The 25,286-nt window shown below is 50.2% G+C and overlaps 1 long non-coding RNA gene across 2 annotated transcripts in view; it reads right to left on the bottom strand.

Moving 5' to 3' along the window:
• LOC137645790 (uncharacterized) overlaps positions 1–23,382 on the bottom strand; it is a 156,846-nt gene extending 133,464 nt beyond the window's left edge. Inside the window, exon 1 of one of the 2 annotated variants that reach the window (XR_011045351.1) lies at positions 23,098–23,382. This is a non-coding gene — a long non-coding RNA (uncharacterized lncRNA). The remainder of the gene's footprint in view (positions 1–23,097) is intronic. The other variant, XR_011045350.1, reaches the window with a different exon arrangement.
• Positions 23,383–25,286: the final 1,904 nt, after the last annotated feature.

A 25,286-nucleotide genomic window follows, 5' to 3' on the forward strand; every position in this document is an offset into this window, starting at 1 on the left:
GTTCTCCTCTTCCTCTTCGGGGGAGAAGCAGTCGTGGTCCTTCACCCGGTATCAGTCAGAATGGAGGAAGTCCCCAAGGAAACCCCGGGGGCTTCCGCCGGCCGTAAAGAGAACATAGGGACGAATGCCTGTGTCAAAGCTCGGATCATGGCTGCTTGCTCATTGAAGCGCTATCCAAGTTCCCCAAAAGTGATAGAGGTCGAAGGGTTCTTCTGCGGAGTCTCCATTCCTACGTAGGAAGTTTTGGGATTCTAAACCCCTGAAAACTTGCCCCCTTCCTCCTTCCCCGGCGGCCGCACTGTTATGCGTTTTGCGGGAAGGGGAATGGGGTGATGATGAACGAACTTTGACCACCTGATCTTTTCCAGTGACATGTTAGATTGAAAACACTCTGAGCAATAGCTGAACGCTGGCTTGTTGAGCGATGAGTGGGCGATTCACGAGACAGTGACGGTCTATGTGATGTGTGTGAATGCTGTGGAGAACACCTGTCGGGTAGGCGATCACTGACGAGTAGACAATTTCTGAGGTGGTGGATGAGCAGGCAATTCGAGCTCCCAGCGATTCTCGTGTAGCAGACAATTTACGAGAAGTCAAACACGTACGTGGTTCATGAGTTGTCAACGATGAACAGGCGATTTACGTGCTGATGGAAGCGTCAGCAATTCACGCTCAGCAGGTCGATGATGAGCCTGTCGAGCAGATTAGCGTCGAGCAGATACCTGATGTGATGAACATAGCTGACGAACTGCTGAAAGTTACCCTCGTGACGAGAAGCATACTCAGGAGGAAAACGTGGACGATCCCTTGTACGGGATGAACAAGTCGCTGTTTGTTGAGAAAAGGTCAAAGACGGAACCAATGGTCGGTAACCAGAGGAGTAAGGCTGGGTTGTTTCTTTCTAAGAGGAAGACTGCAGCAGCGAGGAGGTGAGAGATGTCTCTTAGCAGAGGGAGCAGAAGCACCCTGAAGGCGTAGAGGAGGATGGACACAGCAAGGTCTTCTGCCACCGACATGACAATGGAAAACGAGCTTAGGATCAGCAAGCTGACCGTAAGCAGGCCTCGGAAGAGGAGTCTCTCTCGGACTTTGTTCCCGCCCCCGAAGGATGATCATCAGGGGAAGGAGCGCAGACATCGGTGGCGGCGGCCGATGAAGCAGAAGACACAGCCAAAGGATCCGGATGAAGCAAAACCTAAGGAGTTTGGTGAAAATGGCTAAAAAGGAGACCTGACTGATTGCAATAATTACAGAGCCATCACACTTATGTCAGTTATCATAAAAATATATAGTATGCTTTTTCTAAAGAGACTAGAGAGAGAGATTCATAAAAAGCTCAGAGATGAACAAGCATGATTTAGAAAAGTTAAAAGTTGTACTGACCAAATTTTCATTTTTGAGACATGTATGGCAATGCGTAAAATATAGAAATCAACTTTTGATGGCATTTGTTGGACTATGGAAAAGCCTTTGACTGTGTACAATTGCCATTTTGTGGAAGAGTCCTGCATTATTGTGGAATTCCTCTTAAATATGACAAATTCAAAGATAATTTGTATTTTTCCTAACCATACAAACCTTAGCTATTTACATTGGGTTTACCTTTTAGCGCAGCTGAAATGACGAGCCAATAGTTTTAACGAGGGTTAATTACCCCCGGGCTAGTTAGCGGGGGGTAGGGGAAGGGTAGCTTACATTCTCTCCGCAACCTGTTGCGAAAAGCCTCTCTCCGCGAGGAGACGCTGGATAGTCTCCAGGCGTGAAGCCGAAGCGAGGCTACGGCCCTGTGAGGGACGCCGGAGTGGGGTTGTCTGAGATGCTCGTGTCGTGGAGGAAGCTCCCTCGGGAGCTCCGTCAGGAGCTGCAGAAGGTCCGGAAACCATTCCGCGTGATGCCATAGCGGAGCCACCAGAGTCATCGAACAGTTGACCGATAGTCTGGTCCTGTTGAGCACCCTTCTCATCAGACAGAGCGGTGGGAAGGCGTACACATCGATGTTGTCCCACCGTTGCTGGAAAGCATCTTGCCAGAGTGCCTTGGGGTCCGGGACTGGGGAGCAGTACAGGGGCAGCTTGAAGTTCAACGCTGTCGCGAACAAGTCCACAGTCGGGGAACCCCACAAAGTCAGGACTTTGTTGGCTATCTGAGGATCCAAAGACCACTCGGTACTCACTATCTGCGAGGCCCTGCTCAGACTGTCGCCGAGCACATTCCTCTTGCCAGGAATGAAGCGAGCTGATAGTGCTATCGAGTGGGTTTCAGTCCACCTCAGTCTCTACTGCAAGATGGGATAGCTGCTGCGAAAAATTGCCTCCCTGCTTGTTGATATAAGCCACTACCATGGTGTTGTCGCTCATCACCACCACAGAGTGGCCCGCCAGGGACCGTTGGAACTGCTGAAGAGCCAGAAAGACGGCCTTCAATTCTAGCAGGTAGATGTGTAGGCACTTTTCGGATTCTGACCAAAGGCCTGAGGCCCTCTGGTTCAGAACGTGCGCCCCCCACCCTTCTTTTGACGCGTCCGAAAACAGAGTCAATTCCGGGGGGAGGACGAGAAGACTCACTCCCTTCCGCAGGTTCTCGTCGACCAGCCACCACCGCAAGTCCGTCTGTTCCAGAGACCCCATTGGGATCAGAATGTCCGGGGAATCGGATCCTTGATTCCACCGGGACTTGAGCCGCCATTGAAGGGATCTCATCCTGAGGCGGCTGTTTGGAACCAGACGAGCCAAGGAGGATAGTTGACCTAAGAGACGCAACCACGATTGGGCGGGGAGTTCTTCTCGCCTGAGGAAGGGTTCCGCCACCCTCCTCAGTCTTGCTATCCGGTCGTCTGATGGAAAGGCTTTGTGGAGATTGGTGTCTATTAGCATGCCTAGATAAACCAGTCGTTGGGACGGCTGCAGAGAGGACTTCTCGAGGTTTACCACGATCCCCAGATCCTGGCAAAGGTCCAAAAGCCTGTCTCGGTGCCGAAGAAGGGTCGACTCCGAGTCTGCTAGGATCAGCCAATCGTCTAGATAACGAAGGAGACGAATGCCGTTCCTGTGCGCCCAAGATGAAATCAGGGTAAACACTCTGGTGAACACCTGAGGAGCTGTGGAGAGACCGAAACACAGCACCTTGAACTGGTAGATCTTGTCATCTAGGCAAAATCTCAAGTACTTCCTGGAAGACGGATGGATTGGGTTCTGGAAGTACGCATCCTTTAGATCCAGTGTGCACATTTAGTCTTGTGGTCTCACCGCAAGTCTGACCGTGTCTGCTGTCTCCATGCTGAACCGGGTTTGCTTGACAAACCCGTTCAGAGCTGAGAGGTCGATGACGGGTCTCCAGCCTCCAGTAGCCTTCTTTACAAAAAAGAGTCGACTGAAGAAGCCCGGGGAGCCGTCGACGACCTCCTGGAGAGCACCCTTCTCGAGCATGGTCTCGACTTCGGCCTGAAGGGCCAGCCCCTTTGCCGATCCCGAGGCATAGGAGCTCAACGACACTGGATTCGCTGTCAGGGGAGGTTGAGATGTTGTGAACGGGACGCGATACCCTTGGCCGATCACTGAGACCGTCCAAGCATCGGCCCCGTGTTGCTGCCACCCGCGGACGCAACGCTGAAGGCATCCCCCCACAGGTGGACACGCAGGGGGACTGCCACCCCTAGGGCTTGCAGCCGCGGCCGCCACCCCTAGGAGTCTTGCTTCCCCTGGAGGACTTACTGCCCCTCTTGACCTTGGCTGGAAAGGGCTGGGGCTTAGACACCACTTCTTAACTGCCGGTGCCTGCTTTGGAGCCTTACGAGGCTGTTGCTGTTGTTGTGGCGGGGCTGGAGGCTTATAGGGCCGAGTTGTAAGGGCCCTATGGAGGAGGGAGTCCGTGCTGGATTTCCTCCACCTCTCAGCCGTTCGCTCCATGTCTTGAGGCTCAAACAGGTTCTCCCCCAGAAGGGAAGCATGTCGGAGCCTACACACATCCACGGCGGGGACCTTCGGATGGAATCTCTCGGACACAGCATCGCGACGCTTCAACACCGAGTTGGCCCACAGGGTGGTAACCTGGTGAGCCAAAAACTCGATGGAGCGGGTGCCCGAGAGCAAGAAGGTCTCCAGGGCCTTCCTATTGGTCTCCTTGGACAAGTCCTCCAATCGCAATAGGATGCCCAGAGATCCTAGCCAAAAGTCCAGCCACGAAGTGGCCTGCATGGCACACTTAGCGACCTTCTCGTGGCTAGGAATCTCTGCCGCCGAGAACGACACCTGCCGGGCAGAGAGCTTCTCAAGAGGAACTCCCTTCGCCAGCTCCTCCACAGAGTGATGGAGAGGAAGAGCGAGCTTGGGCTCACCCAGAATCTCGAAATACCTCCTCTGCTGAAGACGAGGAGGAGGGATGAGCTTGTTCCCGGCAGTGGAACGACTGGAGGAGGCAAGAAGCGCGAGCTGAGCGTTGGCCCTAGCTCTGGCACTCTTCAGACCCCGAGACCAGGGCAGAGCCGCACTGGACTTCGGGGCCTTCCGAACGTCAAACACTTCATCCAGGATCGTGTCTTTGCCTTCACGGGGGGGCGATGACCGGCTCCATAAGCCCGTTAAGTTGCCTTATCAGGCTTAGGACCTGCCAGAAGGCCTGTTCGGATTCCTGCTGTTCTCCTCCCTGCGGGCTGGCAGCTAAGTCTCCTGTCCCAGGGATCTCTTCCTGGGGTGAAACGTGGACATTCCCCCGGGTAGTCGTGGGTTCCTGGCGAATCCTCGAAGAGGATTTCAGGACGGTCTTGGAGTCCTTGGATTCCCTCCTGGGAGGGATACAGGATCCCAAGAAAGAGGTTCGAGGGGCCCCTTCCTCACGAGATGATTCTCCTCCATGGAGAGAAGTCTCCCCCCTTGGTGCTGAGGGGAAGACTACCGCCCCACTGGACTCACCTGAGGACGGAAAGGTCTCGTCCACGGGAGAAGGAGAAAGAACTCGAGCAAGAGAAGGGGCCTTCGCGACCGACCTCTTGGGAACCAACTTCGCCCTGGGGGAAGTCACCACGAAGTCCACTCCTCTCTTTCTCTTCAGCGTAGGAGAGACAGCCGTTGGTTTGTTACCCTGGTCGGCGAGTGCTGGTTTCATAACCCTCACTAACGCCCGCGCCAGAGGACCAAACCAAGTCTGTTGCTCCAAGGACACAGAGTCCGAAATCCTCGCTAAAGGGAAAGGGATCGGGCGATCCTTTGGAGTGGACACCACAGTACCTGCCTGAAAAGAAGGTGGGGAAGAATGATGTACTGACCTCTCTTGAGCAGTATCCTTGTCCTGCACTACCAACCTGTGTTTGGGTGGAGGCGATCCAGAGCGTTGTCTAGGAACACGCGTTCCTGCTGCTACCACCGGCTGCGGAATTAGCCGCGAACGATGGTCGCGCGAGGGCGAATGGTCGCGCGAGGGCGAATGGTCGCGCGAGGGCGAATGGTCACGCGGGAGAGCGATCGCGCGGGCGCGCAGGTGGATGATCACGCGGGCGAGCGGTGGTGGGCAGGTGTATGAGCGCGTGTCCGAGGCGGCGAACACAAGCGTTGGCGTGATGGCGAGGAAACGCGCTGCCGCGTGGGTGAGGAAGACCGCTGGCGATGTGGATCAACAGGCGATCGGTGATGAGCTGGTGACCGCTGACGCGCAGGTGGGCGATGGCGCGTTGTAGCATGGCGACGCGTTGGCGAGCGATAGCGAGCAGCATGCGCAGGTGAGCGATCGCGCGATGGCGAGCTAGTAGCTGGGGAACCATGTCCCTTCAGAAGCATTGGAGAACGTTGGTGCTCAGGCTGTAACACACGCGGGCGGTACGGAGATCGCCGAGGAACAGGGGTTCGCTGACGCGTAGAACGCTGGTGAATAGGCGATACTAAAATCGCCTGTGCGCGCTGACGAGCAGGTGAACGCTGGCGCGTAGGCGATCGTTGACGCGTGGGAGAACGCTGGTGGATAGGCGATACTAAAATCGTCTGTGCGTGCTGGCGAGCAGGTGATCGCTGGCGCGTAGGTGATCGCGGGCGAGCAGGAGATCGCTGGCGAGCAGGAGATCGCTGGCGAGCAGGAGATCGCTGGCGAGCAGGAGGTCGACGCATGTCCTGTGACTGGACAGGTGGCGTGGCGCGTTCACGAGCAGGAACAGGTAGATCGCTGGCGCGTTGGCGAACATGTGCTTTTGACACACGCGCGAACGATGTTGCGTAGCCACAGGATCAGAAGACTGATGGCGAGCAGGGAGCTCAGCAGGAACTGTAGGATGGTCAGAGACCGCAGGGCGATGGTCCTCAAATGAGCGCTGACGCTCAGAAGAGAGCTGACGAGCAGGAGAGCGCCTGTGTGCTAGCACTGCTCGTGGAAGGGAAGGATCCCTTTGCCCCGAAGGGACCGTTGCCCGTCGGGTGACGAGTTCTCCAGAAGGTGAAGATCTGGCAGGAGTTGGTGAACGGTCTGCAGAGAGGTCCAAGGGAGGCGGAGCTGTAGGTTGAGGCTGACGAGGAGAGTCCCCTTCGGAGGAAGAAGATCCAAAAAGGCGCCTCTTAACCCCCTTGTAAGGGAAAGGGAGGCCATTGCGACGTAGCGGACGGTGAGCCTTACGGCGGAGGCAGCCTCGGGGAAGATCATCGGGACCATCGGTCCTCCGTAGGGGAGTCTCCGTCACAGCACTTCCCTTAGAAGGAAGCTGAGCAGCAGCAGAGACCGAAGGACTCACTTCCCCCTTCGAAGGATGTACGGAAGGGGGAGGAGAGCCCTCAGCACCAACATCGTCAACAGCACCTGCGGAGGATTGCCCAGCCACGTCGGAGGCCTCTGTCACCACGACGTCGACAATAGACAGAGGGTCTACCTCTGCTACCGCCGGCGACTGCTTAACAGCAGCCCCCAACGAGACAAGGTCAATAAAGACGACCCTGGAGGGCAAGCCCTTAAGCCCCAGGGAAGACCAAATCTGCAAAAGATCATCATTAGTTAGAGCATTATCAATAACCTCACCCGGAGGAGGAGGGGGAACCGCCTCGCTATGGGAGGCGACGCCCTCTCCCCCCACCCAAGGTCGGGAAACAGAACTAGGGCCTGCGCTACCACTCGGCCGACTCTCCTTAGGAGCCGGACGAGGAGGAGCTTCGGAGGAGGTTTGGGCGGTGGAAGAAGAGTACCGAGAACCTTCCTCCTTCAAGGCTAACCCCGAAGGAGAACGGTCTCTCCTGGACTTCTTCTTACGCCGGCGGCCAAACTTCTCCCACTGGGAGGCAGACCACTCCCTGCACTCAGGGAACATGTTCTCCTGGTCACACCGTCGGCCCCGACATTGAGGGCAAAGGGTGTGAGGGTCCGTAGTTACGTCCGACATAAAAGTCCCACAAGGACGACCGGCAACACCAGGGCATGTACGCATCGTAAAATGATAATAATGAAGGTCAACTTCCAACCAACACACACGCTGTAGAAAGAAAAAGCAGAAAAATTAAAGGCTGTCACGAGGACGATGAACAGACACGTCTGATCACCGCCGAGCCAAAAGTGAAGTGAAGCAAGTCACCGGTGTGTGTGTGGGGGGGGGGGGGGGGGTAAGCAAGCTACCCTTCCCCTACCCCCCGCTAACTAGCGTGGGGGTAATTAACCCTCGTTAAAACTATTGGCTCGTCATTTCAGCTGCGCTAAAAGGTAAACCCAATGTAAATAGCGTGGTTTGTATTTCGGTTACGGAACAAATGTAAATTTGATTAAGTCTGTTCCTTAGCATAGCAAGTGCAAAGTTAATGTTCGTGGAGTCCTATCAAATGAATTTCCAGTGAACAGCAGAGTAATCCAAGGGAATGTTTTGTCAACTATGTTGTTTATCCTTCTCATGGATTTTGTAATGCGTAGAACAGCTGGAGATGGTGGAGAAGGATTAGACTGGATTGGTAATAGGATATTAGGTAACCTACAGTACAGTATGCTGATGACACTGTCCTTATTAGACCACCACAGGATTTGCAATGCTTGCATACCAGAATCCATGAAATATCACATGAGGTTGGGCTCAAGATAAATAGAAGAGAGATGATGAAAACGGAATATGCAACGGAAGATAAAATATCATTGGAAGGAGAAAGGATCAACGAGATAGAATCATTGCAATATTTAAGAACTATGATCTCTAATACAGGGTCTTTAGAACTGAGGTTTGATAAAAGATTGAAAAAAGCAAATCAGACAATGGCTAGGTTAAGTAAAATTTGGAAATCCAATCGCCTGAAATTACATAAAAATCAGGCTAAATACCAGTTTAGTGAAACCTATGTTACTGTATGGACATGAGTCATGGTATGACAATGAAACCATCTCCAATAGATTTAGTAGATTTGAGAACAAAGCCCTCAGAAGAATTTGGGAGTTAAAAGGGAGGGCAGGATTAGAAATGAAACTACTATATAAGAGAGATTACTCAATTTTGAGTAGTGCCATATGTGGATGAGATCATGTTGATGGGTAAATGGAGATGGTTTGGGTATGCTCTTCACACTCCTCAAGAGAGATTAGTTCACAAAACATTTAACTGTGGTCCACAAGGTACTAGAAGAGTTGGAAGATCCAGGCCTACATGGCTGAAAACTATGAAGTGTCAAGTCAGAGATGATGAAGAGATAAGTATTGAATTAAAGCTCAAGGTAGAGACAACTGGTGAAATCTAATCAAGACCCTTTACGTCAATAGGCATAGGAGGAGATGAGGATGATGAATATACAGTAATCTGACCCGTATCCCAACTACGCCATACAAAATCATCATTAACCCAATACCAGGAATATGGCATCATAAAACTAACTTTATAATTATATACCTAAAACACAAGATAACATACACCGACTGTGAGAGAAGGCGACAACTAAGTCTCCAGTCTGACAACATGTCCTGCCAACATTACACACCCCAAGGATCTGATGCCACCAAGATCCTGGTGATAAAGACAGAACTGGATCACAAAGTCGTCACCTCCAACACTTTGGCGACAAATATTTCTCATAAAGCCACCAACATAACGATGGCCATGAAACTGTGGGCTCTTGGCACCTGGCATTCATAAGCACCAAGGTCCCCAGACCTAAAATTTATATCTCTCAAAAAGAAGGCTACCACATTTTAACACAATGGTCTCGAAGACCGATGAGGAGGACAAAATAGATGGCAAGGAGGACTGATGAGGAGGACAAAATAGATGGCGAGGATGACCTGGAATATTCGCTAAGTGATGCCAGTAAATGGAAAGGGACCTAACTAGACTAAGGCCTAATTCCTCCTCTCAATTACCCAGAAAGACTTATACAAACTTCAAAGAGAAATACCTGGGAAGGGAGTGCTACACCGTCTCCTTCTTTGCGATAAACTCGGGAAGGAAAGATAACATAACAAATTCGGAGATAATTTGTATTTTTCCTAACCATACAAACCTTAGCTATTTACATTGGGTTTACTTTCGGCGTAGCTGAAATTGACGAGCCAATAGATTTTAACGAGGGTTAACTACCCCCGCGCTAGTTAGCGGGGGTAGGGGAAGGGGTAGCTTTCTACCCCTCCCCCCACACACCGGTGATTTGACTCGCTTCACTTAGAGGTAGGACTTGACTTGGGGACAGGGCTGGCGGACAAATGTGTGTAAATAGCTAAGGTTTGTATGGTTAGGAAAAATAGAAATTATCTCCGAATTTGTCATTTGTTCCGTAACCGAAATACAAACCACGCTATTTACATTGGGTGACTTACCCCTTAGGAAGGGTGGAAAGTCCCCATCCTTACTGGCTTTTGGCTTTATCCGGGGACTCTGACTCCAAGTGAGTAGCACTCGAGAAAAAGAGTCTCTGCACCTAACAAGTTCCTTGCTCCGCAAGGAACGTGTGGCCTACGTTAAGTTGTGTGTGGAGGAAAGAGCATGACTCGTCCTAGGAAGTTGACCTTGAGTCCTTTAGATAAGAATCTAGGCTAGGACGTTCCCAATACCACCTCGTCAGGGTATGGGGGACGCAACAGTATTAAGCTTAACACTAGGAACACAAGGGAGCATGGTTTACCTGCAGAGGTTGAGGTCAGCTATGCAGAGACCAGGATGCTGCTTTCCCCAAGAGAGGGGAAGATGAAGAAAGAACTAAAGGCCAGACATACTCTTTCATTCACGCAGACTAAAACCGGGTAACAACGCCCTCAACCTACTGCTACTTGTCCATCAAGGAGCCTGAGGTTAGACCAGCTGTTGTGCAGCCACCACGGGGCCGATAGAAAATGTATCGAGGCTCCTGTGGGTCACGTCCTGCAGGTAGTGGGCTGTGAAGGTCGTTTGACGCTTCCAGACCACAGCTTGAAGCACCTGCGTCACAGAGAAGTTTCTCTTGAAGGCCAGGGACGTAGCGACGCCCCTGACGTCGTGTATCCTAGGGCGACGTGACAGAGGAGGGTCCGGATTCAAGGCGTGGTGGACGACCCTTCGAATCCAAGCCGAGATGGTGTTCTTGGTGACCCTCCTTGTTTGTTAGCCTGTGCTAACAAACAATCTTGCACACGATGACGAACAACAGCTGTCCACTTCAAGTAACGCCTCAGACTCCTCACTGGGCATAATAGCAGATGGTCTGGGTCGCTTGTTACAGAACGGAGACTCGTGACCCTGAAAGAGTCGAACCGTGGGTCCGGCACTCCAGGGTTCTGAGTCTTGGCAACAAACTCGGGGACGAACCTGAACGTTACCTCCCCCAATCCCCTTGAATGGGCGATGTCGTACGAGAGACCATGAAGTTCACTAACTCGTTTGGCAGAGGCCAACGCGAGCAGGAAAGCCGTCTTCCAAGTCAGGTGGCGATCAGAGGCCCGGCGTAATGGTTCGAAGGGAGGTCTCTTAAGAGCCCTGAAAACCCAAACCACGTTCCATGGAGGAGGTCTCACTTCCGACTGAGGGCAGGTAAGCTCATAGCTACGTATGAGTAGAGAGAGTTCCAGCGAGGAAGAAATGTCCACTCCTTTCAGCCTAAAAGCCAGGCTTAAGGCTGAGCGATAGCCTTTCACCGCTGAGACCGAAAGGCGCATTTCCTCCCGCAAATAAACGAGAAACTCCGCTATTGGTGGAATAGTGGCATCGAGTGGAGAGATGCCCCTCCCACGACACCAACCACAGAAGACTCTCCACTTCGCCTGGTAGACTTCCGCAGAGGACTTTCGCAGGTGCCGAGACATTCTCTCCGCAACCTGTTGCAAAAAGCTTCTCTCCATGAGGAGATGCTGGATAGTCTCCAGGCGTGAAGCCGAAGCGAGGCTACGGCTTTGTGGAAGATGTTGCAGTGTGGCTGTCTGAGTAGCTCGTGTCGTGGGGGAAGCTCTCTCGGGAGCTCCGTCAGGAGCTGCAGAAGGTCCGGGAACCATTCCGCGTGATGCCATAGCGGAGCTATCAGAGTCATCGACAGGTTGACCGATAGTCTGGTCCTGTTGAGCACCCTTCTCATCAGACAGAACGGTGGGAAGGCGTACATGTCAATGTTGTCCCACCGTTGTTGGAAAGCATCTTGCCAGAGAGCCCTGGGGTCCGGGACTGAGGAGCAGTACAGGGGCAGCTTGAAATTCAAGGCTGTCGCGAACAGATCCACGGTCGGGGAACCCCACAAAGTCAGGACTTTGTTGGCTATCTGAAGATCCAAAGACCACTCGGTACTCACTATCTGCGAAGCCCTGCTCAGACTGTCGGCGAGCACATTCCTCTTACCAGGAATGAAGCGAGCTGATAGTGTTATCGAGTGGACTTCGGTCCACCTCAGAATCTCTACTGCAACATGGGATAGCTGATGTGAAAAAGTACCTCCCTGCTTATTGATATAAGCCACTACCATGGTGTTGTCGCTCATCACCACCACGGAGTGACCCGCCAGGGTCCGTCGGAACTGTTTAAGAGCCAAGAATACGGCCTTCACTTCTAGCAGGTTGATGTGCAGGTACCTTTCTGATTCTGACCAAAGGCCTGAGGTCCTCTGGTTCAGAATGTGAGCCCCCCCACCTTCTTTTGACGCGTCCGAAAACAGCGTCAATTCCGGGGGGAGGACGAGAAGGTCCACTCCCTTTCGCAGGTTCTCGTCGACCAGCCACCACCGCAGGTCCGCCTGCTCCGAGGGTCCTATCGGGACCAGAAAGTCTGGGGAATCGGATCCTTGACTCCACCGGGACTTAAGCCGCCATTGCAGGGATCTCATCCTGAGACGGCCGTTTGGAACCAGACGAGCCAGGGAGGCTAGGTGACCTAAGAGACGCAACCACGATTGGGCTGGAAGCTCTTCCCGCCTGAGGAAGGGTTCTGCCACCCTCCTCAGCCTTGCTATCCTGTCGTCTGATGGAAAGGCTTTGTGGAGATTGGTGTCTAACATGCCTAGATAAACCAGTCGCTGGGACGGCTGCAGAGAGGACTTCTCAAGATTTACCAAGATCCCCAGATCTTGGCAAAGTCCCAGGAGCCTGTCTTGGTGTCGAAGAATGGTCGACTCCGAGTCTGCCAGGATCAGCCAGTCGTCCAGATATCGGAGGAGACGGATGCCGTTCCTGTGCGCCCAAGAAGAAATCAGGGTAAACACTCTGGTGAACACCTGAGGTGCTGTGGAGAGACCGAAGCACAGCACCTTGAACTGGTAGGTCTTGCTGTCTAGGCTGAATCTCAAGTACTTCCTGGAAGACGGATGGATTGGGATCTGGAAGTACGCGTCCTTTAGATCCAGTGTGCACATGAAGTCTTGTGGTCTCACCGCAAGTCTGACCGTGTCCGCTGTCTCCATGCTGAACGGAGTTTGCTTGACAAACTTGTTCAGAGCTGAGAGGTCGATGACAGGTCTCCAGCCTCCAGACGCCTTTTTTACAAGAAAGAGTCAACTGAAGAAGCCTGGAGAGCCGTTGACGACCTCCTGGAGAGCATCCTTCTTGAGCATGGTCTCGACTTCTGCCCGAAGGGCTAGCCCCTTTGCCGATCCCATGGCATAGGAGCTCAACGACACTGGATTCGCTGTCAGGGGAGGTTGAGATGTTGTGAATGGGACGCCATAACCTTGGCCGATCACGGAGACCGTCCAAGAATCGGCCCCATGTTGCTGCCACCTGTGCACGCAACTTTGAAGGCATCCCCCCACAGGTGGACACGCCGGGGGACTGCCACTCCTAGCGTTTGCGGCCGCAGCCGCTCCCCCTAGGCGTCTTGCCTCCCCTGGAGGACTTACCGCCCCTCTTGTCCTTGGCAGGAAAGGGCTGGGGGCTTAGACACCACTTTCTTAGCTGCCGGAGCCTGCTCGGGTGTCCTACGAGGCGGTTGCTGATGTTGCTGTGGAGCTGGAGACTTGTAGGGCCGAGAAGCAAGGGCCCTTTGGAGGAGGGAGTCCTAGCTAGACTTCCTCCACATCTCAGCTGTGAGTTCCATATCTTGGGGCTCAAACAAACTTACCCCAAGGATGGAGGAGACATCCAGCCACGAAGTGGCCTGCATGGCACACTTCGCGACCTTCTCCTGCCTCAGGCTCTCCGACGCCGAGAAAGTCCCCTGCCGGGCGGAGAGCTTCTCAAGTGGAACTCCCCTAGTAAGCTCTTCCACCGAATGGTGGAGGGAAAGAGCGAGGCTAGACTCCCCCATGATCTCAAAATACCTCCTCTGCTGGAGACGAGGAGGTGGGAGGAGTCTGTTCCCGGCAAAGGAACGACTGGAGGAGGCGAGGTCTGCGAGCTGAGCGTTGGCCCTGTCTCTGGCACTCTTCACCCCTTGGGACCAGGGCAGAGCTGCACTGGCCTTTGGGGGCTTCTGAGTTCCATAGACCTGATCCAGGACCGTGTCCTTGCCTTCACGAGGGGCGATCACCGGGTCCTTGAACCTGTTGAGCTGCCTCATCAGGCCCAAGACCTGCCAGAAGGCATGCTCCGACTCGTGCTGCTCTCCTCCCTGCGGACTGGCAGCTAAGTCTCCTCTCCCCGGAAGCTCTTCCTGGGGAGACACGTGGACATTCTCCCGGGATCTGGCTGGTTCCTGACGAATTCGCGAAGAGGACTTCGGAATTGTCTTGGAGTCCTTGAGTTCCCTCCTGGGCGGGATACAAGACTCCAGCAAAGAGGTCTGGAAGGTACCTTCCACACGAGACGATTCCCCTCCACGAGGAGGATACTCCCCCCTTGGTGCCGAGGGGGAGACCGCCGGAAAGGCCTCGTCCACAGGAGAAGGAGAAAACGACTGCGAAGGAGAAGGAGCCTTCCTGGCGGACCTCTTAGGAACCAACTTCTCCCTGGGAGAAGTCACCACGAAGTCCACTCCTCTCCTTCTCTTCAGCGGGGGCGAGGCCGTCGTTGGCTTGAGTCCTAGATCGGCGAGTGCCGGCTTCATAGCCTTCACTAACGCCCGCATCAAAGGACCAAACCAGGACTGCCGAGATACGGACACAGAGTCCGTAATTCCCGCTGGAGGGAAGGGGATCGGCCGACCCTTCGGAGTGGACGCAATTGGACCTACCTGCAAAAAAGAAGGGGAAGAAAGTTGCCTTGACCTCTCCGACGATCCTTCCTTGTCCTGCGAGAGAGACCTGCGCTTACGCGGAGGTGATCCTGACTGCTACCTGGAAACACGCGTCCCTGCTGCCGCCGTGAGCTGCGGAAATCGATGAGAACGGGGATCGCGCTGGGGGTCGCACTGGCGCTCGCGCGGGAGAGTTTCCAAAGAATCGCGCCCGAGGGGCTGCTGGAGCGCGGGCGCGTAGTCACACGGAGATAAACGAGCGCGGGAGCGATCGCGCGCGGGCGAGTGGGCGAAGGAATGCGCGAGCGCACAGGAGATCGCTGAGGGCCAGGAGAAAAGTACAGCGCAGGGGAACGATGGTGTCCTGGAGACCTGTGATGCGTGGGCGAGCGATGGCGCGTTGGCGAACGCTGGTGCGCTGGCGAGCGATGGCGCGTAAAACGCACAGGCGAACGACCGCGTGTGGGCGAGCTGATCGCAGGAGACCTTTGTCTGTCAAAATCCGGTTGGCGCTGACGCGTAGGAGAGCGCTTGCGCGCAGGCGATGGATCGCGCGGGCGGTCAGGAGATCGCCGAGACTCAGGGGAGCGCTGACGAACTGGAGAGCGCTGATGCGCAGGAGATCGCTGACGCGCTGGAGATCGCTGGCGCGCAGGAAGACGACGCGAAGATTGCTGCGCAGGAGCAAGGGGCTCGACGCGCAAAGGCGAACGGGCTCAGGAAGAGAAGGCGCGTGGGCGCGTAGGCGTGCAGGAACTCTGGATGTACGCGCAGGAGACCGTGCGCGTTGCTGCGCAGGAGAAGGATGACGAGCAGGAACGCCTGGGCGAGGAGGAGTTAAATCCTTGCCCGCGTCCAGAACCGGAGTTCTAGGGCGCGTGGGCGCGTGTCAGGAACTGGATGCGCAGGTGCACGCTGACAAGCAGGAGATCTTGTGCGCTCAGGTGACCGTTGGAGTGCTGGGCGCGTAACAGGAACAGGAGGTTGTATGTTGTCCACAGGAGAGCGCTGGCGAGCAGGGGGGCGTTGACCATCAGGAGAGCGCTAGCGATCAGGAGAGCACTGATGAACAGGAGAGTGCTGGCGAGGTGAATAAGGAGACTGCAAAGATGGAGAGCGCTTACGCGCTACTGCGTGTGAACGCACGCAGGGGAACCCTGACGCGCAAGAGAAGCCCCCACACCGTGGGAGACATCCCTTTGCCCCGAAGGGACCGGTGCCCGTCAGCTGACGAGTTCAGGAGACTGCTGACCATCTGCGCAGGAGGTAGAAGGTCTGGCAGGCGTAGGAGATCGCGAACGATCCCCAGAGAGGTCTAAGGACGCGGCTGCTACAGTCTGCTCCCGGCGAGGAGGGTCCTCATCGGAGGACAGAGGAGGCGAAGACTCGAAGAGGCGCCTCTTGACACCCTTATAGGGAGACGGGAGGCCCCTGCGACGAAGAGGACGACGAGCCTTACGGCGAAGGCGGCAACGAGGGAGGTCGTCAGGATCATCAGTCCTTCGAAGAGGAGTCTCAGTCAGAGCACTCCCCCGAGGGGGAGACGTAGCCGCAGGAGAGACCATGGGACCCACTTCCCCCTTCGAAGGATGTTCGGAAGGGGGAGGAGAGCCTTCAGCAACGTCAGCAACATCAGGAGCCGCAGAGGTTTGACCAGACCCGTCGGAAGCCTCTGCCACCACGACGTCGACGATAGACAGAGAATCTACCTCTGCTATCACTGGCGACTGCTTGACAGCGGCCCCCAACTGGATAAGGTCAAACAGAGCTTCCTTGGAGGGCAGGCCCTTAAGCCCCAAGGAAGCCCAAAGCTGAAAAAGATCATCGTTAGAGACAGAGTTATCAACGTTATCAAAATCCTCCCCTGGAGGAGGAGGGGGAGCCGCCCCGCTATGGGACACGATGCCTTCTCCCGCACCTTGAGTTCGGGAAACAGAACAAGGGTCTGCGCTACCACTCGGAGGCCTCTCACGAGAGGCCGGACGAGTGGGAGCTTCGGAGGAGGTTTGGGCAGCGGAAGAAGAGTCCCTAGAGCCCTCCTCCTTCAAGGCAACCCCAGAAGGAGAACGGTCCCTCTTGGACTTCTTCTTACGCCGGTGGGCAAACCTCTCCCACTGGGAGGCAGACCACTCCCTACACTCACTGTACGTATTTTCCCTGTCACACCGTCAGCCTCGACACTGCGGGCAAAGGGTGTGAGGATCGGTATCCACCGCCGACATGAAGTTACCGCAAGGGCGGCCGGGGATCCCAGGGCACTTGCGCATGGTGAATACCAAAGGGCGAGCCAACTTCCAAACACACAGCTGAGGAAAAGCAAAGAAAAAAGATTAAGGCTGTCAACAACGAGGACGATAGACAGACACGTCTGCACATCGTCCGAGCCAAAAGTGAAGTGAGTCAATTCACCGGTGTGTGGGGGGGGGAGGGGTAGCAAGCTACCCCTTCCCCTACCCCCGCTAAATAGCGCGGGGTTAGTTAACCCTCGTTAAAATCTATTGACTCGTCAATTTCAGCAACGCCGAAAGTAAACCCAATGTAAATAGCGTGGTTTGTATTTCGGTTACGGAACAAATTATATTTTGTCCTAACCTGGCAACTTGGACTGAAAGTGCCTAGAGCTCACTCACTGTTGACAGTTGCTAAGGGAACAAGGAAAAGCGACTTGGCAAAAGGGCTCTGACATCTGAGGTCTCCAACAGTTCGTAAAGAGGAGACCTGAGGGCCACAAGAACTCCATTAATGTCCAATGACATGAGGGAACTCTGGGCTCTAGGGTGAGCAATGGAGAATGATCAAACCAGATCCCTGAGAACATGAGAGGTGAAAATCTTGGGGGTTTGCCTTAAACATGTACAACAGCATCAATCTAACCCTTAACATGTGGGGGAGACAAACCTGAGAGCCCCTAAAGCTTACTCACCGTTGACAGTCGCCAAGGGAACAAGGAAGAGCAACTTGGCAAAAGAGCTCTGGCATCTTTCGTCTCCAACAATTCGTAAGGAGAACTAAGGGCCCCAAGAACTCCATTAATGTTCCATGACAGGAGGGCTTTAGGCCGAGTAATGGATAATATTCGAACAAGATCCTTGAGAACATGAAAGGTGAATATCTCGGTGTCTCTCCTTAAATATGTACAATGGCTTCAATCTAACACTTTATATGTGGGGGAAACAGACCTGAGTCTGATGGATATATACCAGAAACTCTGCAATCTTGACCAAGGAAGGTCTAGAAGATAAACATCCTTGTGTCAGACACAAAAATCAAAAGACAGGTCATTTAGTCGGATAGAATTAGCGAGAAGAAACCTGTTTGGCTAGATCCGACTGATTGGAGAATAGAAAAAAAAAAAAAAAACTTCCTATCTGGAAAACCTCTGACAGTCTCCATGCATGAGACTGAAGCACGTGGAGCCCTTCCTAGAATCGATGAAAGGAGGGTGTCTTAGATCTTATCTCTCTGGCAGGTGAATCGGAGATTCCAGAAGGAACTCCAGGAGTTCTGGAAACCAGTCCTTTTGAGAAAGTTCAAAGTCAGATGACTGGTTACTTTCCCCTAGTTGAGGACAGCCCTCTCCATAGAAAAAGAAAGGAGGGCATAGGCCTCGAGACCTTCCCCATCCTACAGAGGAGCAACACCCACGGCACTCTGGGGAACCTGAAAAGGAGAAGAAGACCTGACATTAGAATTTCAGAGGCATGGCAAACAGAAAGAATGTTACTGGCCACCTCTTCTGGCCAAAAGACCTCCTCGCAAGGGGTCCATTCTGAGCCCTGAACCTGAACCAGATGTCAAGACAACCTAAAATGAACTAAGGAAACATAGATGTCCTCATCCTCTTCACCCATCACCAAACTGACACCAAGTCCCCCAGTGCTTCTTCCAGTAAGAGATGGCCATCACGACGACAATGACGGCCACTACCTAGTCTGCCAAATGGTCCTGAAGCGCTAAGAGACTTAGCTGACCGGCCCTCAGTTCCCTCTAACTTCTGAAATGTGCCTTCTCTGCTTCTGACCATTGGACCAAAATGATCTTTGATCCTGGAAATGCACCACATTTTTTTATACAATACATTGGACCAAACATGAGGTCAGAGGAACTGAATGGAGGTCCATCCCTGCTTTGAGACAGTCTCTGTGACTATCAGAGGAGCTACCCCCAGCATTGTGGAGATAAAGCTACAAGAGTCTCTATAGCCATAAAGTCTAAAGACCGACAAAGGGCCAACTGTAGGAACACCATCTAAGACAACCACCCAGATCCACTGGGTCAGAAAAGCCAGGACCCCTAAAAAAAGACCTCCACAAGAAGGGAGGGACCTCTCTGAGGACAAAATTCCCCCAGAAGAATTATAAACTTGTTTGCCCGAGTCTTCAACGGAGACGCCCACAAAATTAGGGTAGCCAGAGAGATAACCAGGAATTTGGTAGACTGGGAAGGGATCACGGGAAACTCAAGAGGATCACACAGATCCCTAACTCCTGGGATAGGTCCAGAACCAAATTATTTTTACTGGAGGCAATCCTCAAAAGAGGGCACCTGGATTAGCCAAAACTCCAGGAATCAAAGCATACAAATCCACGCATGGTATAGAATGGCTGATCACCCAAGCCACAACCTGAGAGAAAATCAGAGAAGAGGTGAGGCCGAAACATAGAGCCTTGATACGAAGACATTGCCCTGGTGCTTCAAGAAAACATCTGAAAGGACTGTCAAATCAAACAGGGACTCGTCAAAAGGCAACGTAGCTGACAACCAGGCTCTCTGTCCCTCTAAAACTATGGGAAGAAAAAGGGAAACATACAGTTGATGCCTCAAGGATATGAGGAAGGCCTGCATGCTCGATGAGCAGAGCTACAAGAGAATCCATGAGGTTAATAAACATCCTAGTAAAAGCAAACTCATGATTTCCTGATAATGTTAAATAACTGGAATGTCAGTCTAAATTCTGTTGTAAAGATTATATCTTTTTACTACAAATAGCTTCAAGGGAAAAAGCCTGGCCTAAATATTGTTAGACCCTACAGGTGTAAAAATTGGTAGCAGGGGTGACAAGCAAATCAGGAACAGAATCTCCGGTGGCAGAATCCAAACAATCAGACCCCAGAGTACACATATCAAGAAATTCATCACTCGCTAAGGACTTTTCCTTCTCTTGAGTCCTCTAGCATTGCAAAGACTTCTGATGTTTAATATAACCAGTCATTTTGCTATCAGACCAAAACTTAAAGGGGACCGTCCGCTATGTTGTTTGACATAACTTTAAAAATTTGAAAATCGTTTTATTGTTTCTATCTATACAGAAACATGTCATACATGCTCTCCAGAAATTTCAGCCAATTATTTTTACAAATAAGGAAGATAAAGTAGTCTTTAAATAATGACATCATCCTTACTGCATCGTCTGCATGACTGAGTTTGACAGAATCATCTTTGCTTTTTTATTTTTGCATATATATAGAAATTTTTTCACTTATGTTTTTAAATCTCGTACGTCTGGCAGAGATGGAAGGCATTGGTAGAGGTTAGGCGAACACAAACTACGATCTACGAGAGGACCAGCCAGAGTTTCCAAAGACATAGAGAAGTTACAATGGATGTGTGTCTTGTAGTTCCAATGGACATTGTGATTTTACAATGTCCTCTTGAACTTTATAGCAAGGCCAATGTTACCTAAAGTCGAAGAAATAACAAAAGGTAAGCAGACAGCAAAAAAAGACCCAAGAAGAGAGGGAAACATGAAAACAGTATAAAGCTGGAACATTCTAACTATAACTCTGACAACAATGAGAGGCCGCCGGCAACTCATGACACCCTCACACCAAGTGTATTAGTAAACTTAGGGATTAAATACCTCGTTTAGGGAGCCTTCATGTAGGAATAAGTAATAAAAGTACTAAGTAAAGTTATCTGAATGATGTTATTTTGATTTTTCTAAGAAAAAAAGTGAAACTTTAGAGCAAATCTTTGGGAGCTTATAACTCAAAAACATAAGATTCGTAAATAATTTGTATTTTTTCTAAGGATACATACCTCAGCTATTTATTTAGGGGTATTACTTTCTGCGAAGCTGAAATGACGAGCCATTAAAATTTGTGAGGGTCAACTACCCATACCACTAGGAGGGGTAGCTTGCTACCGCTCCCACTCATACACCAGTGATTTAACTCACTTTGCTTGGAGGTAGGACTTCAAGGGTGATAGGGCTGGCGGGCAAATTTGTATAAATAGCTAAGGTTTGTATCGTTAGGAAAAATACAAATTATCTACGAATTTGTCATTTGTTCCGTAACTGGAATACAAACCTAAGCTAATTATTCAGGGGAGACTTGCCCATTAGGAAGGGTGGATGTCCCTGCCAATCTGGCTTTTGGCTTTAAACCGGGGGCTCCTTATCTGAGTATGTTAGTACTCAAAATAAGGAGTCCCCGCAAGCTGTCCGCAGCCTACGCAAGCTGTGTGTCGAGATATTTAGAAGTGTGACTGTCTGGGTAAAGTTAATCAGAGTCTTTTTGTAGGAAAAAACTGTTGTAACCAAGACTTTCCCCATATCACCTCGCCAGGGTATGGGAACGCAACAGTATTAGCTCAATACTAGGTACACAAGGGAGCAGGGTTAACCTGCACTGGTTTGAGGTCAGCTTATGCAGAAAACTCAGGATGCTGCTTTCCAAGCAGACTAAAACCGGGTAACAGTGCCCTCAACCTTCTGGTACTTGTCCAATAAGGAGCTCAAGGTATACAACCAGCTATTGTGCAGTCACCACAGGACCGATAGAGATCATATCGAGTTCCTGTGGGTCACGTCTTGCTTGCAAAACCTGCGTCACAAAGTAATCTGCTTAGAAGGGCCACTGGCATAGCTGTGCCCCTGACATCGTGAGTCGATGTGTTGGATGAGGATCTGGATTCAGAGCGTAATTAATGACTCTGCGAATCCAGCAGAGATGATGTTTTGGTGATCCTCCTATTGTCTCTCCCAGTGCTGATGACCCGGGTGGGCTGTTGCCGTTCTTTTGAGGTAGAGCTTCAAACCTCACCCCGGGTATCGTTCAAGAACGGCGTGAACATCGCGACTGCTAATCTTACGCAAGCGTCGGCCTTGTGAACGAGCACGTCGCTCTCATGAACGAGCACATCGCTCTAGTGAACGATACTCTCGTGAGCGCGAACGCCGCCCTCATGATAGCGAGCGTCGTCCTCGCAAACGCGAGTACCGTCCTTGTGATCTAGACCTGGATGATCTAGAATGCGAGCGTGTAGGATTACATCTCGACCTGTCTCGTGAATGCGTCGAGCGCGATCGCGAGACTCGTCCTCATGAAGAAGAACGCCTCCGAAGAGAGCGTTGAGTCGTGAGCGCGAAGCTCTAGAGCGTGAGCGTCTTCTAAGAGAAGAACGCTCTGATCATGATGATCTATGATTCTGGCAATTGTTTTGCAACCTTACAAGCATACTCCACGGAATTAAAATGCTCTGGAGAAGTCCTTCTCCTATGGGAATGAACATCAGGAGACGGTGCTAGCCTCTTGGCTAGTACAGTGTAGTGGTAATGTGTTCGCCTAGCATTCGCATGGCAGCAGATCGATCCCAGCCCGGGACCGTAAGTTTAAGCTGTGTACTGATGAGGATACTGAAGTGGTTAGCCACATTTAATTGTTTTCTTGCTGTATTTAGAAAAATTTGGTGTATAGTTCTTAGGACAATACATTACAAAAGGTCTTTAAGTATTTACTTTGAAGTGATGCTACTTCAGGTAAACTTCTTTATTATAAAACATATTTTTTCATTATTTGCCGATATTTCCTAAAAATATATATCAATGCTGTATATCAAATACTTCCATGTTTTATAAAATCAAATGCTAAATAAAATATAAAATTCATTGACACCAACATTGCTTAATATAGTCTTTCATGTCAAAGTTTATACATAAAAACACCTTTTTTTCATTATATTGCTATTTTCTTAAAATACATATCTATATCTCAAAGTATTAATAAAGATATGGCTATTTCAACTTAGTATTTTCAAGAAAACTCATTGACGCAGACATTGCTTAACATAGTCGTTTAGGTCAAATTTTATATGTCAAAAGCAACTTATTTCAAAACTATTTTTCATTTTCTTGAAATATATATCTATATCTCAAAGCAAGTCGAATTTTATTAAAACCCATCATATCAACATAGATATGTGCATGTATATACTGTGTAGTATTTTCAGGTCTTTAGGGTTAGCCAAATCACAGGAATACATTATACCCTATTGTAGAACAGCCGGCCTAACCTAATTTATGGCATTGTCTTTACCAAAGTGCCTGAGTTCTCGTTCATTTTTTGGAGTGAAATTAGGAGGATTTTGGTACAGTACTTGTATTTGCTGTCACCGAGTCCTGTAAGTCCTTTCCCTGGGAGATATACGATAAGCGTAGTGGAAGCCCTAAACCCAAAAACGACAACCAAATACAGTAGTTTCTTCTAATACAGCATTATCTTAGCATGACATGAATATAGGGGACTGTAAAATATTCTGTAACATCTGCTTAAATGTAATGACAATAGGCAATGACAAATGTGTTAGAACCCGTGGCTAAGATACTTTACCTTTAAGGATCTCGCCTGATGCACCTTTTCAATGGAAAGAGGTTCTTCTTCGCCTCCTGCTGAAATCAGGAGAAATAAACGTTCTTCTCATTACATTTCACGTCTATTATCACAATTAAATACGTGCCACTGTCGCTATACCATAAAATAGTGGCACACAATTGTTTATAATATAAAATGTTTAGTACACAGCAATTAACGTCAGGTGGCTGACAAAGTTAAAGGGCTCGCGTCCGAGTCAGCTGATCTCGAAATACTGACTGACTGTCACTGGCAGACAGAGCGAGCGGCACCAGGTAGACGTTTCTCTTGATGATGACTCATCGGAACAAACAAACGTGAAATCCAGAATCTCACTCACAAACCGAGGGTGGACATTGTTTTTTTTTCTCTTTAATTTATATACATATATACACACACACACACACACATATATATATATATATATATATATATATATATATATATATATATATATATATATATATATATATATATATATGTGTGTGTGTGTGTGTGTGTGTGTGTGTGTGTGTGTGTGTGTGTGTGATGTAATGACAGGAATCCCTAATTCTACTGAATGGTAATTCTTTTGAAGATTAAGGGACTGAATAAACGATTGGGTTTTCGTCTCATCAAGATGTTAATAGAGATCTAGCTAAAATTACTGCATGGTGCAAATTATGTGGCATGAAGTTGAATCCTATTATCAAACCTCAAACAAATTTACTTTTTAGAACCACATTAGGTCTGTGACTTCTTCAATTGCACAGAAAATTGGCTTATTAAAAAGGTCTTTTAAGTATTTGGTGATCAATCTATTCTGAAGAAGTGTTTTTATTCTTTCATTCTACCTTGTTTCGAGTATTGTTCTCTTGTCAGGTCTTCATCTGCCGATACTCATCTTAATTTGTTGGGCAGGAACTTATGATCTATCAAATTTCTTATTCCTCATCTAGATATTAATCTCTGGCACCGTCGTTCAATTTGTTCATTATACATGTTGCATAAGATTTTTCATAATTTTGATCATCCTTTAAATACAGATCTCCCCGACAGTTCCATGCAGTTCGTAATACTAGGCCTGCAGTTAATCTTAACACAGGACTTTTCCACTGTATTCAAGAAGTTTTATTCCAGCTGTGATCAACTTGCGGAATGATCTTCCTACCCTGAATCGGTGGAACCTCAAAAGTTTAAACTTGCAGCAAATGTTTTTTTATGTTAAGCAGGCTGACAAAAGTCTTTTTATAGTTTTTATATAAATATCTGTTTTACTCTTGTTACTGTTTCTAAGATATTTGATTTTACGTATTCATTATTTCCCACATCGTTTATCTATTTCCTTATTTCCTTTCCTCACTGAGCTATTTTTCCCTGTTGGAACCTGGGCTTATAACATATTGCTTTTTCAACTAGGGTTGTAGCTTAGCTAATAATAATAATAATAATAATAATAATAATAATAATAATAATAATAATAATAATGGTGCTGAAGACCACGAGTAGAATACCAGTCATTCTCTATCTGGTGCTGATGATCATGAGCAGACTGCCGGTCATTTTTCAGTTAGTGCTGATGATCAGAAGACTGCCAGTCATCCTCCAGCTAGTGCTGATGATAAGACTGCGAGTCATTCTTCAGCTAGTGCTGATGATCAGGAGCAAACTGCCAGTAATTCTCCAGATGGTCCTGATGATCAGCAGTAGACTGCCAGTCATTCTCCAGCTAGTGTTGATGATCAGGAGTAGACTGCCAGTCATTCTCCAGATGGTCCTGATGATCAGGAGTAGACTGCCAGTCATTCTCCACCTAGTGCTGATGATCAGGAGCAGACTGCCAGTCATTCTCCAGATGGTCCTGATGATCAGGAGTAGACTGCCAGTCATTCTCCACCTGGTGCTGATGATCAGGAGTAGACTGCCAGTCATTCTCCAGATGGTCCTGATGATCAGGAGTAGACTGCCAGTCATTCTCCAGCTAGTGTTGATGATCAGGAGTAGACTGCCAGTCATTCTCCAGATGGTCCTGATGATCAGGAGTAGACTGCCAGTCATTCTCCACCTGGTGCTGATGATCAGGAGCAAGACTGCCAGTCATTCTCCAGATGGTCCTGATGATCAGGAGTAGACTGCCAGTCATTCTCCAGCTAGTGTTGATGATCAGGAGTAGACTGCCAGTCATTCTC

Source organism: Palaemon carinicauda, chromosome 8, assembly GCF_036898095.1.
Source record: "Palaemon carinicauda isolate YSFRI2023 chromosome 8, ASM3689809v2, whole genome shotgun sequence".
NCBI classification, from domain to species: Eukaryota; Metazoa; Arthropoda; class Malacostraca; order Decapoda; family Palaemonidae; genus Palaemon; species Palaemon carinicauda.